General features: G+C 42.3%; 1 protein-coding gene across 3 annotated transcripts in view; it reads right to left on the bottom strand.

Moving 5' to 3' along the window:
- The window catches only part of sox13 (SRY-box transcription factor 13), a gene marked incomplete at its 3' end in the record, with an annotated part of 43,675 nt that extends 30,294 nt beyond the window's left edge, over positions 1 to 13,381 (bottom strand). For all 3 annotated transcript variants that reach the window (XM_080000063.1, XM_080000064.1, XM_080000065.1), the window contains exon 1: positions 13,215 to 13,381. The remainder of the gene's footprint in view (positions 1 to 13,214) is intronic.
- Between the last annotated feature and the right edge of the window lie 1,635 nt (positions 13,382 to 15,016).

The following is a 15,016-nucleotide window of genomic DNA, read 5'->3' as shown; positions in this document are numbered from 1 at the left end:
TCACACATTCAACCTAAAGCTACGTACCACCTCTACAGGGCCGGCTCTAGCCATTTTGCAGTTTTAGGCAAACGGTCAACGAGGAGAGAGAAGTGTCCCTATTACACACTGTGCTTGTTTCATTCTATAAGGAGACGTAAAACAAAATAACCTAGATCTAGAATAAAAATACACTGTTTTGACGCACTGATCGAATGCCCGCCCCCTCGAGCCCTGGACTGTTTGAAAATGTAAATAATTTTTTTTTTGGCATACCCCCGACGTCACTACATGTACCCAAGTTTAGGAATAGCTGTACTACAGGGAGATACCTATTTAACCCAACACTGAATCTGAATATGTAAACAAAGCCAGATTATCACAACCAAAAAATGCCATGCTTTCCCAAGCACTCGTACTATCACCTTTAAGCTACTTAAGATGTCTTGGTCCGGTCCTCTCAAGAGGGACACAAAGGGGCCTCTTCAGGATCCCACCGAAAACAAGGGTGACATTTGCATAATTGGCACTGATATCCCTCTCTCTTTTATTATGACTGAAGAGATTTAAATATGTCGAACTTCAAAAGATTTTCCTGGTTAAAAACCGGCGAGTACCGGATAACAGAAACTAAACTGAACACCGACATTTTCCCGAAAATTATACTAGGTAGAGAGTAGGGAAATTTACGGAACAACTTTTACGTAATAACGAGATTGGCTCCTTTTCCCACATGACGCCAGTATGTGTACACCTTATCACACGAAAGAACTGAATATTAAAAATAATTTGAACGCTCACGTCACTTCCTCTGCTCCCAAAGACGACTTAATTTCCGTTGAATATTTTAATGGTGCGTTGCAGCAGCAAAATATATGAGTAAATAAATGCAAAGTAAATAAAAAAATGTAAAGGCTTCCCAGATTCCCCACTGGTTTTCTCTGACAATACCCGACACCACACTAGCTGAGGAGAATGACTCCAGCAGTTCCCATGAGTTCTTGGAAACTTCGGTGCACTGGTAGTCCAGCTTATGCTGAAAGGCCAGCTCAACATTTGCTTGTGTTGTATACACACAATATAGTGATGCAGAGCGAGGGTTGGCCTTGGATCTCTTATTGGAAACAATGGTAAGAAATGCACACACACACACACACAGAGCGCTCAAACAAAGGTTTGTTGCATTGCTGACTGGGGCTCATTAGAGAATTAGGTGTGAGGGACAAAAGCGCTCTCTCTCTCTCGCTCTCTCTCTCTCTCTCTCTCTCTCTCTCTCAAGGGTAGTGAACCAAAGGGGGCTCAACGTAGTCCAATGAAAAAACAGCATCAATAACGCACATTCAATTTCCTCGTGTTTTGTTATCTGCTATTGAGTAGGTGTCTGTGTGTCAGTGTTTTTTTATAATCATGTGTGTGTAGATAAGCAAATGTAAGTGTAGTATGTTGACTAAGTGCTTGTGTGACTCATTCTTGGGGTGTCCAAGCTTGACATAATGTGAAGTGGGTGTTTGTACATGTGAGAAGGGTTGTATAAATTGAGGGGGATTATGTGTGTGTGTGTTCATCTCAGAGCATGTGTATGTGTGCTTGGCATAATGTTGTAAAGGATTTGTGTGTGAGAAAGTGTGCTAGACAGCATTCAGGGGAAGCTACAAGCCGTGATAAGGTGCTGTTGTTGTTCTGTGTAGTCGTCGGTCAGTTCTTCACACAAAGGGCAGCGTTGGAAAACCCTGGTTGCTGTGATTGACTGATAGAGTCCTCACAAAGGCCACATTTTTCTCCCCTTTTCCCTTGTGGGGGGGGGCTGCACACACACACACACACACACACACACACACACACACACACACACACACACACACACACACACACACACACACACACACACACACACACACACACACACACACACACACACACACACAATAAGAAGTAAATGGGGAAAGTCAGCGTGCATCAAGAAAGTGTCCAATATAGTTTATTGTGGTTTATCGGGGATCCAACCCATAATCCTGTCGTTTTTGAGAAGCGTTTATGGTCAGTGGCGGTGGCAAATTAGTTGCTATTGTCATGCAAAACGACTTTTGTTGTGCGCTGATCAAAGGAGAGATAAGAGGCCACGCCAACGTAAACAATCCGCTCACGCATTTGTTCACGCCTGTAGTCTCCTGTATAAGAAAGCGTGATGAGCGAAGCCCGTCTAAGGTTGTTGGAAGTAGACGTGGTAAATATTAACATTGTATAGTTCAAGGGACACTCAGCATTGCCAAACTTGTGGGTATAAAATTGTGTAAAATAAATGCACCTCAAAATGACGTAGGACACAAGTCAGACACTTAACGGTGCAATCAGTGACATTGGACAATTAGCGTACCGGCGACCCCTTAGAAAACCATAAAAACTACATCAAGCTTCTGAGAGGATGTAGCAGATGGGTCTTGCAACCCCGGTCGTTGGGAGCTGAACGTTCGTCCATGCATGCTCAAACTAAAATTAAACCGGTTTGGGGATACAAGCATGTTTAAGACGTGAGTATTATGCAGAAATTGACAGGTCCGGACTGGAACTCTCAGCAGCTGCCAAGGTAACTGACTGGACTGACTGGCATTGCATCCTCTGATACTGATGATATATATCATGGTCAATTCTTGCAAGGAGCAAGCAAAATAATACTTGTGGTCCCTTGAAGCGGCAAGGCCTCTAATTGCTCATTCACTGTCTTCAGCTGAACTCAATCAGATGAACAACATCTGGAAGAGACTCAATGGAAGTGAAGGCCTGTCAACAGGGGGGCCATTGAGACGTTGACAATGGTGCACTTGGGTCAGCGATGTGGAAAAAAGTCAACAGATAAATGTACTTCCTAAGTCACAGCTTATTCACATCAGTCCATTTTAATCTGCAGGATAAACATGATGTGGAACACTATGTGTGTGAGTATATATATATATATATATATATATATATATATATATATATATATATATATATATATATATATATATATATATATATATATATATATATATATATATATATAGTATGGGTGTATATACCTGAAACAAACAAAATGAAAACAAATGTCCCCCTTGCTTCAGTTCCAGTCCATCATCTCTCCATATGCCTCTTTATTTCTTTCTTTGTTGGGGAGCAGTTGTGTTATCAGCCTATTTATACATCTTCTTTAGAAAGACTCAGAGAGAGAGAGAGAGAGAGAGCGAGCTACGGCTTTAGTGGCGGCCCCCTTTCTTCTCGCTCGGCTTTTCAGAGACGCAGGTTGAAAATGCAGCCCGTTTTCCCCCGCTCACCCCCCCCCCCCCCCACTCGCGTTCTCTGAAACAGGTCGTCCATTGTGGCGGCTAGCGAAAGACTACTGTGGCATTTATCAGAGAGAGGAGGGAGGGAGGGGGAAGACAAAACACTCTCCCAATAAAGAGATAGAACAAGAGAAGAAAGGGAAGAAAGGATGTGTTCGCAGGACATTTTTTTCCACTCTCTCTTCAGAGAGCCCCCCCCCTTTCCTGGCTCCTTGAGGCTAGTGTGGACAAAAGGTGTGTGTGTGTGGCGGGGGGGTCCGAACCCCCCCCACCCTTTTAGCCCGGCACACTTAATATCCTCGCCCCATTCACGGCCTCAGTGCCTCGCAGGAACGTGTGTGCAGTGTATGTGCCAGAGTGTGTGTGTGTGTGTGTGTGTGTGTTAATGTGTGCTTGTATATACGTAGTGCTCGTGCGGGCCTGTGTGTGCGAGTTTATACAGAGTCTGGTCCGGTTTTGGGTGGGTGTGGGGGTCTTTGTTTGCCAAGGGCCTTATAGAGAGGAGAGGAGGGTCGAGGTCTCTGAGGTGTTGCTAAGGCAACAGCTCGAAGCAGTAAGGAGCGCAACAGGTGATTCTGAAGACGGCTCGTAGGTCTCGGTGTGCGGAGACCTCAGGAGGTCTGCGTTTCTGTGTGTGTGTGTGTGTGTGTGTGTGTGTGTGTTTGTGTATGTGTGTTTCACAAGAATAGCCACCGCTGCAAACAACAGTGTGTGAACCATAGGTTCTTAACCAGCTTCAATGAGCAGAGATCATGTCTGAATAATTTGTTGCTCTGCACATCAAGCCACTTTTTCTTTTTTCTTTTGAAGCCCACCGTTAGAGCTGCTTACAGGGTCACTTATGGGGTCCACACTGCTGTGTCATCGACAAATTGAGGTACACATTTTACACAAAAAAGTAGTGTTTTAAAACGAATGTGCAGAAATTGGAAGAAGGCTCTATCAAGTCTTTTTACAGAACTTTTGACCACAATCAATGGGAACTTAAAGACCATATTCAAAGTGAAAATATAGACAGAGGAAAGTAAAGAAAATACCCACCCACTTAATGAATCAACGGCAAATTTCGAACATTGTTGTACGTTCAGTAGACATATTTAAGACATTCCAAGACCATATTTGAAAATGTACTGCCATGTACTTCCCATAGTACACAGGGCTCCTTTTTTACCCCAAAAATTAAGTTAACCCAAAATCTGAAAAACATTATTGGCAAATACATTTATATCAACAAGTAATTTTACTCGTGTGGATTTGATATAAAGGCAAAAAAGATCAAATAAAAGACAGGTCAAAAATTACATGTTTTTAGAAAACAGTGGACATCATGCAATATGTTTAAATGCACTTGAATAAGCCGATCACAATCGGGTTAAGGCAATATTCCAAATATTGCAACTGTCATGTAAACAGCTTACCCGGATTATATTAATCGCGGTAAACGCGAAATAGGCGCAAGCATGCATGACACTTTTTAGACAAACATCACATAATGGGAATATGACATTAGATTCAATTTCACAGATTTTTGAAAGAAATGCAAATCATCCCCACGGGACTGTTGTGTTACAAACAGACGGTCTGGTCATTTGCAAGCATCCGAACACAAACACACCCACAGACACAAACACACAAAGGGAGCGAGTAGGGAGAGAGTCTTATGATGATGAAGAATCGATTTGAAGGGTACAAATGAAAAATAAAAACAGTGCCGCCTTGTTCAAACCCGAGGGAGAATGAGATGTAAATCAACCAGGAAACTAGTACGCTATTTATTGCGCGCGCCCAACCATCTATCAATAGAGCAGTTGTGAATTCTCCTGATCTTCAGGAAAATAAACAAATCTGTTGGAGAGAGGATGGCAACAGGCTGATTAAAGCTTCATTTTTAAGGCCTTAAAAAAACCTCTGCGCCCTGGTGATCTGTTCTCCCCGCGACCATGCAAATGGCTTCGTTTGCAACGAAAAAAAGCAGTTCATTGAGAGGAAAGCGGAACTATCAAGGCTACCGTTTTCCCAAATTTGGCTGCGGAATAAAGTGTGACATAAAAAGAAAACATGTACATGTATGTAAATCTGGCAAATTTTGCCTGATTCAGCAGAGTTCCTTTATAACTCCCCACCGCACCATTCATCTGGCCAGACACTTCTCTTTTATTTTTTCTCTCTACACAATAATGATGTGATTTTTGAAGGTTTGTTGGTTTTCAATTAGGCTCTATTTTTACTGTCCTCAAAGAATTACAAGGTCCTACTGTGAGCCTCTTGGTATTGACAGCCTCTATCTATGTCCCTGTGTATGGCTCTCATTTCAAAAGGTGCCTTCTTAAGAAATAGATAAAGATAATGACTATAATAGAGATTTTACAGTTACATGCATTTGCCCATTTGCCTGTCTACCACAAAGATAGACAATACCGTGGCATAACGCGACCACACATTACGCAGGAATAGTGGAATCAATGAAAAGATAATATTCCGCTGCCAGTAATTGCATTACTTACAGTTTCTGACACAATAGAATTTACAAGCAGGGCATTCTTTTTATATATATATATATATATATATAGATATGCACTTGAATGACATACACAGTCCTGTATGAGCTTGCATATTGATGTTAGCAACCACATTATTGCGTCTATCAATGTGACACACACAGACACAGGCACACAGACCCACACAGTCTAGAAAAGTGTACAGGATTAGAAAAACCTGTTTCAACAACAGTTAGCAATCAAAAGGAGAGGGAAGCATTCAAAGCCATTGCTGTTCTCCCTTATTCAAACTGATGTATTACTATTGATAAAAAGGGGGGAAAATCCAGCTCTGTTGTGCTATATGGCCGAGTGAATGCAAATTCTAAAGTGCTGGTGTCAAAGTAGAACTGTGTCCCTAATAGGGCAAGCCGTGACTTCTATGTTTGCAGGACATCGACTAGGGAAACCTCCTGGATTTTGAGCCCTCTCGTAAGAGTCACAGAATGCGGTAGGTATTTAAGCAGAGGTTCGCACATCACGTATGCGGAATTTCCCACCTAGCCATCCTGTCTCACCTTGAGATCAAGCCAAAGTGAGTGGACGACAGAGAACGACGACCTTCAACACACTGACTCCAGTGGAGATCCAAGGATCCAACTCGCAACTCCATCTCCATCTCATTCATCCATCTTACTTGTGAGCAATGCAGTATTATGAGGAGAGCGCGTGAGTGAGCGAACGAGACACTTACCTTGAGGTGTGTTAAGTTGCTCAAAGTTGCAGTGTGTAAGGCTCGTTTTGCCCTCTGTGGTCTGGATATCTTCTGTGACACTGTGTATCTATCTGTCTGTCTGTTTAGCTGCTTTGTATGCCTGCCTGTATATAAGAGGGTGGCCCGTTACCAGCATTAAAACTTATATGTAACACTCCCCCTCTCTTACAAAACACGCCTCCAGCCCGCACACGCCCACAAACAAAAAGCAAGAACATAACTGTGTGTGTGTGTGTGTGTGTGTGTGTGTGTGTGTGTGTGTGTGTGTGTGTGTGTGTGTGTGTGTCTATCTAAAGTGCTAGAAACATTTTTCCCACAAATTTTTTTCCTCACAATTCTGGCAACAGCGGAAAGGCTTGATAATTGCCACGAAGAGAACTGGTGTGAACGACAGAGCGGATGCGGGGAGTTCTCAATTCAATTTTTACAGTAAAAGTACAGACGTTTTCGACCTGAATCAAGATAAGCGTGACGGTACGTCCCCCCCCCCCCAACACATAGCGGAGAAAAAAAGAACAGGAGGAGGTGACAGAATCAGAAAAGTAAACGAGCCTTTTCGCCACACTACCGCTGTGGCTCACCGTTCATTGACGATTTAGAGTGGAGTTTGTGGCCCTTAGGGGAGTAAAGTTGAGGCCTGCAGGATTTGGGGGGGGGGTCTCTAAAAATGTCAGTGCGTGCGAATTTGCACCAGGTATGAGACATGTCGCAATGCATTAAGAGATATACTTTGACTAAAATGACAATACAACATACAAGAACAAAAAGCAAGTAACGTGAACTTTTTTGCTCAACCAGTCACCTCACCAGTACTTACAATGTATTGGAATGAAGCCACCACAGCTCTGGCAGCAAGTCACACACACACACACACACACACACACACACACACACACACACACACACACACACACACACACACACACACACACACACACACACACACACACACACACACACACACACACACACACACCTTGTCAACAACAATAAACAAAACCCATCCAAGAACATCAAAATAAGAGAGCCCAATAAGGCAGTTGCACAAATACATAGGTAAAGTATTTCTGTGCTCAAAATAAAATATTGACGGTTTCCTGGACAATAAATTCAATACGCACACTATATCTGAGATAGTGCAAAGTACAGTGCAACAAGTAGCACACTTTATTTTCAATTATCGGAGACTTGGCAATAACCTTATTTAATCTTGCTTCAGTGGTAGCAGGAGAGTACGAATGACATTCGAAAGAAGTCAGAAGATTACCGGTAACCCCCCTCCCCCAAAGTGCCCCAACAAACAGCATCAAAATAAACGGCAAAATTGTCACATTCGCAAGTTTTGCAACTGCGGCACTGAGGAGCATCAGAGATTGAAGAAGGTCGAACGGCTCTCACTGAAAGCAGCATGAGAGATTAAATAGTTAAGAGGGTCTACTCATGGTAAACACTCACACGCACACACACACACACACACACGCACGCACGCACGCACGCACGCACGCACGCACCCTTGTGAAGTGCCAGTGACTGGACTGTACGTGTATGTTTCCAGGAGCACTCAACACTATGATTAGAACACCTTGTGATAATTACAACCCCCTACCCACCACCACCATCACCAAAAAGCAAACAAACAGAAAGCAAACAACGGACACACATCTATGAGTGTTCTTAGGGATTACAGGGGACCCACACAGATAGGCAGTCAAGAATAGGTCAAGCTAACACACACACACACACACACACACACACACACACACACACACACACACACACACACACACACACACACACACACACACACACACACACACACACACACACACACACACACACACACACACACACACCTCCATTGTGAGTCTTGGTTCAATAGGATACAGAGAACAATGTCCAAGGCTGTATAGAAAGTTGGGGGCAATAGAGCAGCCTGATGTTTGGAACAAATAAAGATGTCACAAAAGCTTTTTTTTTCCCCCCTTTCCTTTAATAAACGGCCTTGTTACACAGCGGGTAATTTGGATGACTAATCAATAAGGGCTGTGAATATGAAACGGCAAAGTTTGACAGAGCTTTTTATTTCGAAAATTCATAAATGGATCAATTATGAAAACAAGAAGGGCTTATGAGGTTTTTACTATGGTTTCTTTAATGATCCATGACAAGGAGATTCACAAAAGCAGTGGCTTTTCCCGGAATTAAGACTGCCTTTCCCATGAGCTCCATTACCTGCTACTGTGCCTTTCTGCCAGTGATGTGTGTGTTTTGAAAAGCGAAATGAGAAGAGAGAAATATAGCTCTTCATGAGGCAATGTATTCGTAATTAAGGCTCTTACTCTACTGAATGCTATAGATTAGGAATGGCAATCGTCAGGGACTAAGGTATCGCAACGAAATGTAGATATCAGTTTTTGATAATGTCAGTGTTATAAAGCAATGATTTATTTAAAACTTTTATTAAAGTCTATGAGTCCAGTGACATTTTTCATGCAGGACAGACAATGTAAATTCACAATCGATATTGAAGTCACGGTGGCAACAAGCCCAATATCTGATCTGATTTCAGATTTTACTGGAGATATTTTATATCCTATACTACTCCCCGTTCGATTTCGCAGAGAGTCCATTCAATAGCAACCTATTTGTAATGATGACGCAGAAATTGACAATCTTTGCGTCAGTGGTGTCATCCATTAGATAAATTAACCAAATTAAATAAAAAATAAAAAAAAGCATTTGTCAGGTGGTGTGACTGACAACCTTCAGTTACACATCACAGAATCACAGACAAACTAGACAGACAAAGTGTCCATTAATGAATTGAGTTCAAGACAGGGTTTTTCCTGCATTGAAAAGGCCACAGAATAAGTGAGCGAGTCAAGCGATCATACAAGTGAGGGATGGACTTTAGGGCTGAACATTAGTTCATTTTTGTTCACATTCATCAAATTCATTTGTACGAAGCCCCTTATCAGACTTTTTCTTTTAACCTTTTTACAACTGACGGGAGATGAATGCAATTTTTTTCTTTCCCCTCACAGTAACTGTGAGCAAAAAATAAAATATCACACCACCAACAAAAAAAAACAACTCTGGGTTTTTCGAGAGATAACGCAATAAATCCCGAGTTACTGATACATCCAGATTTAGAGGTGTGTGACCTGTCCCCTGCCCTCAGCCTGGCTGCAGCCATTACTGTTAACTGCCCCAGTTCAGACGGCAGATGTGGATCTGGTAAATGCAACAAGGAAATATAATGTCCTGTTCTTTGAACATATTAGAAGATTATAATTTCAATAAATAAAGATGAATGCTTGTAAAGCACACAACATGATGAATAGATTAAATGTAATGCTGCATTGTTTCAATAGATGAAGACACCACTGAGGAACAGGCTGAAGAATCTCCACCTGGATGTCTGCTGCACAATGGAAGTGGATGGGCCACATCAGGAGGAAACATTTCAAGGGACTTGTTGAAATGTTTTACAGAGCAAAGAAAATTAGCAGGGCCAAATGCTCAGTCACTGGATGTGACATCTGCTGTGATTAGAAAAGTAAATTGAACATGGTCACAAGCACAAATATTTATTTTCTGTTGAAGGAACTTTGTAGCTTTTAAATGATGGCACTTTATGTCACTTCTAGGGCTGCTCCCTGAAAGTCGACGCGTTGAATCATCAGTCGGAAACCCATCAGTCGACTGAGCGAAGTCGAGCATCCGTTTTATTTTTTTGTCAGTCAGTGTGTATTACAATAACAGGATAAAACAGATAGAAGCTTACAAAATTCACAGGGATAACATTTCAATGGGGAATTATAAATATATTTTTATATGTGTGAATCGAGCGCAGCTCTCGGTGCACCCGTTCCTCCGAATAAAACAACTAAAAACAGTGTGGGGACGGGGCACGGAGTAACGGGACACAACTCGGAGACTCATTTATATAATTTTCTGCGCATAACGCATGGAGAGGGGGTGATCGGAGAGAAACTGTCCCCATTACACACAGTTATGTTCCATATGCACTTGTTTTGTTCCATAAGTAGACGTAAAATATAATAACCTATATCTAATATAAAAACACGCTGTTTTGGAGTGCCGATCGCAGGCACCTCATCGCTGACGTGCGCATCATCAACACCGTCGGAGAGGGAGACAGGTGCGCGTCCCGATCACTCCCTCTGCGCGCCCCCCTCGGGATTGCGCACTAGGCGGCCAGCAATCTCACATATAGGAAGAGTTAATTCATGTTGTCACGCATTTCATTTTTTTTTATGCATCCCAATACGTTGCAGTAGTCTCTTGAAAACCAGAACTCACATTCCAAATAATATTTGGAATGTGAGTTCAGGTTTTCAACACATCAAGTTGATGGTGGCAGTAAAGCAGACCAACCGCAGTCGCTGTCATGCAAAATTACCATCTTAGCCTTATTTTGAGCCAGGAAAAACCCTGCAAGAACCTCTGCAGTTTATTCAGGCAGTCAAGTGCGTAAAGCATAGTGTTCGCCATTGGTACTGGGAACTTTACGAGCCTTCCAATCACCTCTGGTGAACTCGGTCAATGATGAGAGGTATGCGGGCCGTTCGGATAGCCAGGCCTTGTATGTGAAAACAGGGATATATCGATTCCTCCACGGTGTTAATGACTACAACTTGCAATGGCAAGTGCGAGTAGTTGCTCCAATTAAGCCAACGGACAACGCACAAGATCAGGCTTTGGATGTATTTTGGGAAACACAACTTAAGAGGACGCATAAGAAAACCATTACAGTGACCTACGCCACTACAGTGACCACGAGGGACTTGAACTTTGACCGCTCACTTAAACTTTACACACACACACACACACACACACGATAATTATAAACCCAATAAACTGAAAAAGTGAACTAGATACTCTTAAAGAATCAAAAATCAGCCCCGTCAAAAATGTTACAATACTTGCATAGGACAGAGAGGGAGAGGGAGAGCGAGAGAGAGAGGGAGCGCACCCAGGTCAACAACCCCCCCCCCATCCTAACAAATGAACCCATTCACCTGGGAAAAAGGGCAAAGCTCTTTGATGGGCTTGAGATGTGTGTATGTGTGTGGGGGGGTGAAGGGTGAAACGCCAAGCCACTCCTTAAGATTACACACAAAGACAGCCGTTACATGTTTGAGCGTGTGCGTGAGTATTTGTGTGTGTGTGTGTATATATATATATATATATATGCATGGGTGCACATTGCTTTATATCATTCCCTCACTAACCCCACAAAGATCACTAGGAAGAAAGAAAAAAAAAAAGCGGGGGCCCATGGAGGGAAAACAAGTGAGAAGGAAAGAGAAAGGAGTGAGGAAAGAAAGGCGATTGACAGAAAGAAAGGTCAGGTACCCCCCACTGACGGACAGCTTTGTACGCAGCCAGTCTACTGTAAAGAGAGAGAGACACACACACACACACACACACACACACACACACACACACACACACACACACACACACACACACACACACACACACACACACACACACACACACACACACACACACACATTCCTGAAATTCGCAAGTGAGTGACCCCCACTGTGCGCGGTGACTTTAACATGGAATACACTTACTCCTGACATCACAGCGCGGCAGCCGTGGTCGGACTTGTGTGATGACTCAATCATTTTCCGTCAAATCATTTCTCAATGATTAGTAACTTTGTTAAATTGAAACGAGAATGAAGACTTTTGTCACAGAAATTGATGTTGGTGAGGTTCATCTTGGTGTGAGGACTGTGGCATAAGACACCAGGCTTTAAAGTGCCATATACTTCCACATGATGAATGGTTGAACATGGCATTTCAAATTCGGATGACATTGCTTCCGATCCCATAGTGAGAAACTACATAATTACGATCAATTCAGACATTATGTATACATATATAACATAAATGTTAGTATATATGTTTATATGTACTTTCTGTCTTTCATGTATTTATTTATAGTGATTTGCATCTGCCAACGGCAATGACGTCACCATCACCTCCAGCGGTGCTTTGTGTGCGCTGGCAGGAGTGCAATGTTGTCAACCTGTCTAGTCTGGCACACACATATTAAAAACAAAAAAAAAAAAAAAGGTTGAATTCCAAAGGAAGGGGAACCCAACCTGATGACTCGACCCAAATAACGACGAGATGATGACAGATTATGTCATCTTCCCACAACAGGCCTAAGTGGCATACGATTAGAGATCACCGTAATCAACTTTTAAATCACGAATTCAACTTTTGAAACAGACCTCACTTGTACCTTGTAGACAACACGGTGGTTCCGCAGCCTAGAAGGTCTTTTACCAGTCGACAGTGCGGTGTTTTGAGTTAAATTTAAGATTTTTTTTTTTTTTTAAAGAATATTAAGGATGGGGAGGGGGCGACAAGAAAACAGTTCATTCAGAATGCGATAGCGTGTTTCCTCAAAAATACTTGACTTCCCAGTACCCGGCCAGAGTCGATCCCAGCAATGTTTTTGAACCCTTTCATTTGGGAACTCCAACTTAGAGCGCATGAAGACATCCTCAGGACCAGAATAGCACATTAGACGTTGTTATTTATCCGCCGCTCCGCGCCGCGCCACGCCGCGCCGCACCGCACCGCACCGCACCGCACCGCACCGCTCCACTCCACTCACCACTCCTGGTGCGCCTGGGTCTTCACAAACTTCCGTCCCCGGGTTCCGCGCTGCTTCTCCGGGCTTGTCGCGTTGGACGGGCCGGCGGGGGTGGCAGGCTCTGCCGGTTCTCGGAACTTCTGTCCTCCGGCGGGAATCGGGACGCGCGCGATCCGCCCTGGACCGCTCCTGTGCCGCGCGCGTTTGGGGAGCGAGCTCTCGCGCCGACTTGGTGGCGTTCGGTTGCTCCCTCGCGCTCACCTCCCACTTAAAGGGACAGGACTCTCTTTTGCGCCGCTTCTCTCTCTCTCTCTCTCTCTCTTTTTTTTTTTCGGTTGTTTGTTTGTTGTTGCGTCCAAAAAAAAAAAAAAAAAAAGAAGAAAAAAAAGGCTTGAATTTCTCAAAACTGCAAACTCGAAAATGCAAAGTGTACAGTTTGGGGGTTTTTTGAGGGGGGGGTTTTTTTTTTTTTTTTTGGTCAATTGGCAAACCTTGATAGGCCAATGGAAAAAAACACAAACTTCCACTGAAGAAAGGATTCGAGTCAGTTTTTTGGGCCAAGAACATTTTAATATTCACACGTTTAACACATAACATTTACTCATTTATACATTTTACATTTATACATAAAAAGGAACAGTCAGACAAAAGGCAAAATACAATGTATGTAAAGTATCTGTGCACCAGATAGATCAATTACAACAAAGGCTAGAAAATAGTGGAAATAAGGAGTATTTACTAGGTCTAAATATAAATATGAAAATAGCTGTCATATTTCACGACAGAATGCAGAGCATTCAATAGCATGGACAGGGATAACATATTACTCTATCTACTTATTACATTGTATTACAAGTCATAATCATCGCTTCCTGTGGTAATGGACATTGTGCGTCACATCACAGAAATAAGTGGAAATATTTAAGTACTAATCTTATCTTATTATTTTCTGAATCTAAAGAACCATGGGCTCAAAGTTTCATAAAAGTAAAATAAAACAATATGCTTTTGCTTGGATCGCAGTAACAAGTCAAAAAGTAAACGATTAATTCCGCCATTTAATGTGGAAATGTTACAGCAATTTTTTCAAAATTGCAAGCTCTCGCAAATTGCAGAAATTGGTTTGATTTGTGATTATTCTTCATCAATTCATTATTGCAATAAAAAAAAACCCAAAATAAGTTCATGGTTGGAAACATATCGCTACACGTTAACATAATTTTACAACAAAAATACTTTCAGGGTAGGCATGGGATGCTAATCCATTTAATTTGGGAACAGTTTGTCTTTCCCTTGATATTCAACACACCCTCCCACAGAGAAGACAACCTGGCCAGGTCAGGAGTTTGACGACCAGGCTCGAGGGACCTTGTGGGTTTTGAACAGTCTGTGGGCTGGAAATATTTGCATAGTGGGTCTTGGCTGATGGAAAGTCCGGGTGAAACCGGACGATATAATCCAGGTATATCCCGATAAATCCCCGACACCAAACTGGATACTGTCCGTCAAATGTTCTTCTCCTGGTCTGAAAGTCTGTATTAATCTTAGGTCATCCAATTTTCTGAACTTTCAATTCTTGACAAATTAAACAAAAAATGATGTCATTGGTGCATTATTAACAACTTTCATATTATCGATTTTGTTGATATTCCCATTATTAACAACTTTCATATTATCGATTTTGTTGATATTCCCAACTGCTTTTTTGGCATGGAACTAAAGATAAAGACTAACTTTTCTAATGCCTCAGAGATGGGGTTTTTCTTCTTCCTACTTATATTTTTCCGCTCAAATGTGTGTGTGAGTGTGTATAGTCCGTATAA

Source organism: Zeus faber (genome assembly GCF_960531495.2).
Source record: "Zeus faber genome assembly, chromosome: 5".
NCBI classification, from domain to species: domain Eukaryota; kingdom Metazoa; phylum Chordata; class Actinopteri; order Zeiformes; family Zeidae; genus Zeus; species Zeus faber.
Note: the sequence above shows the minus strand (reverse complement) of the source record. Positions and strands in the feature narration are given on the sequence as shown.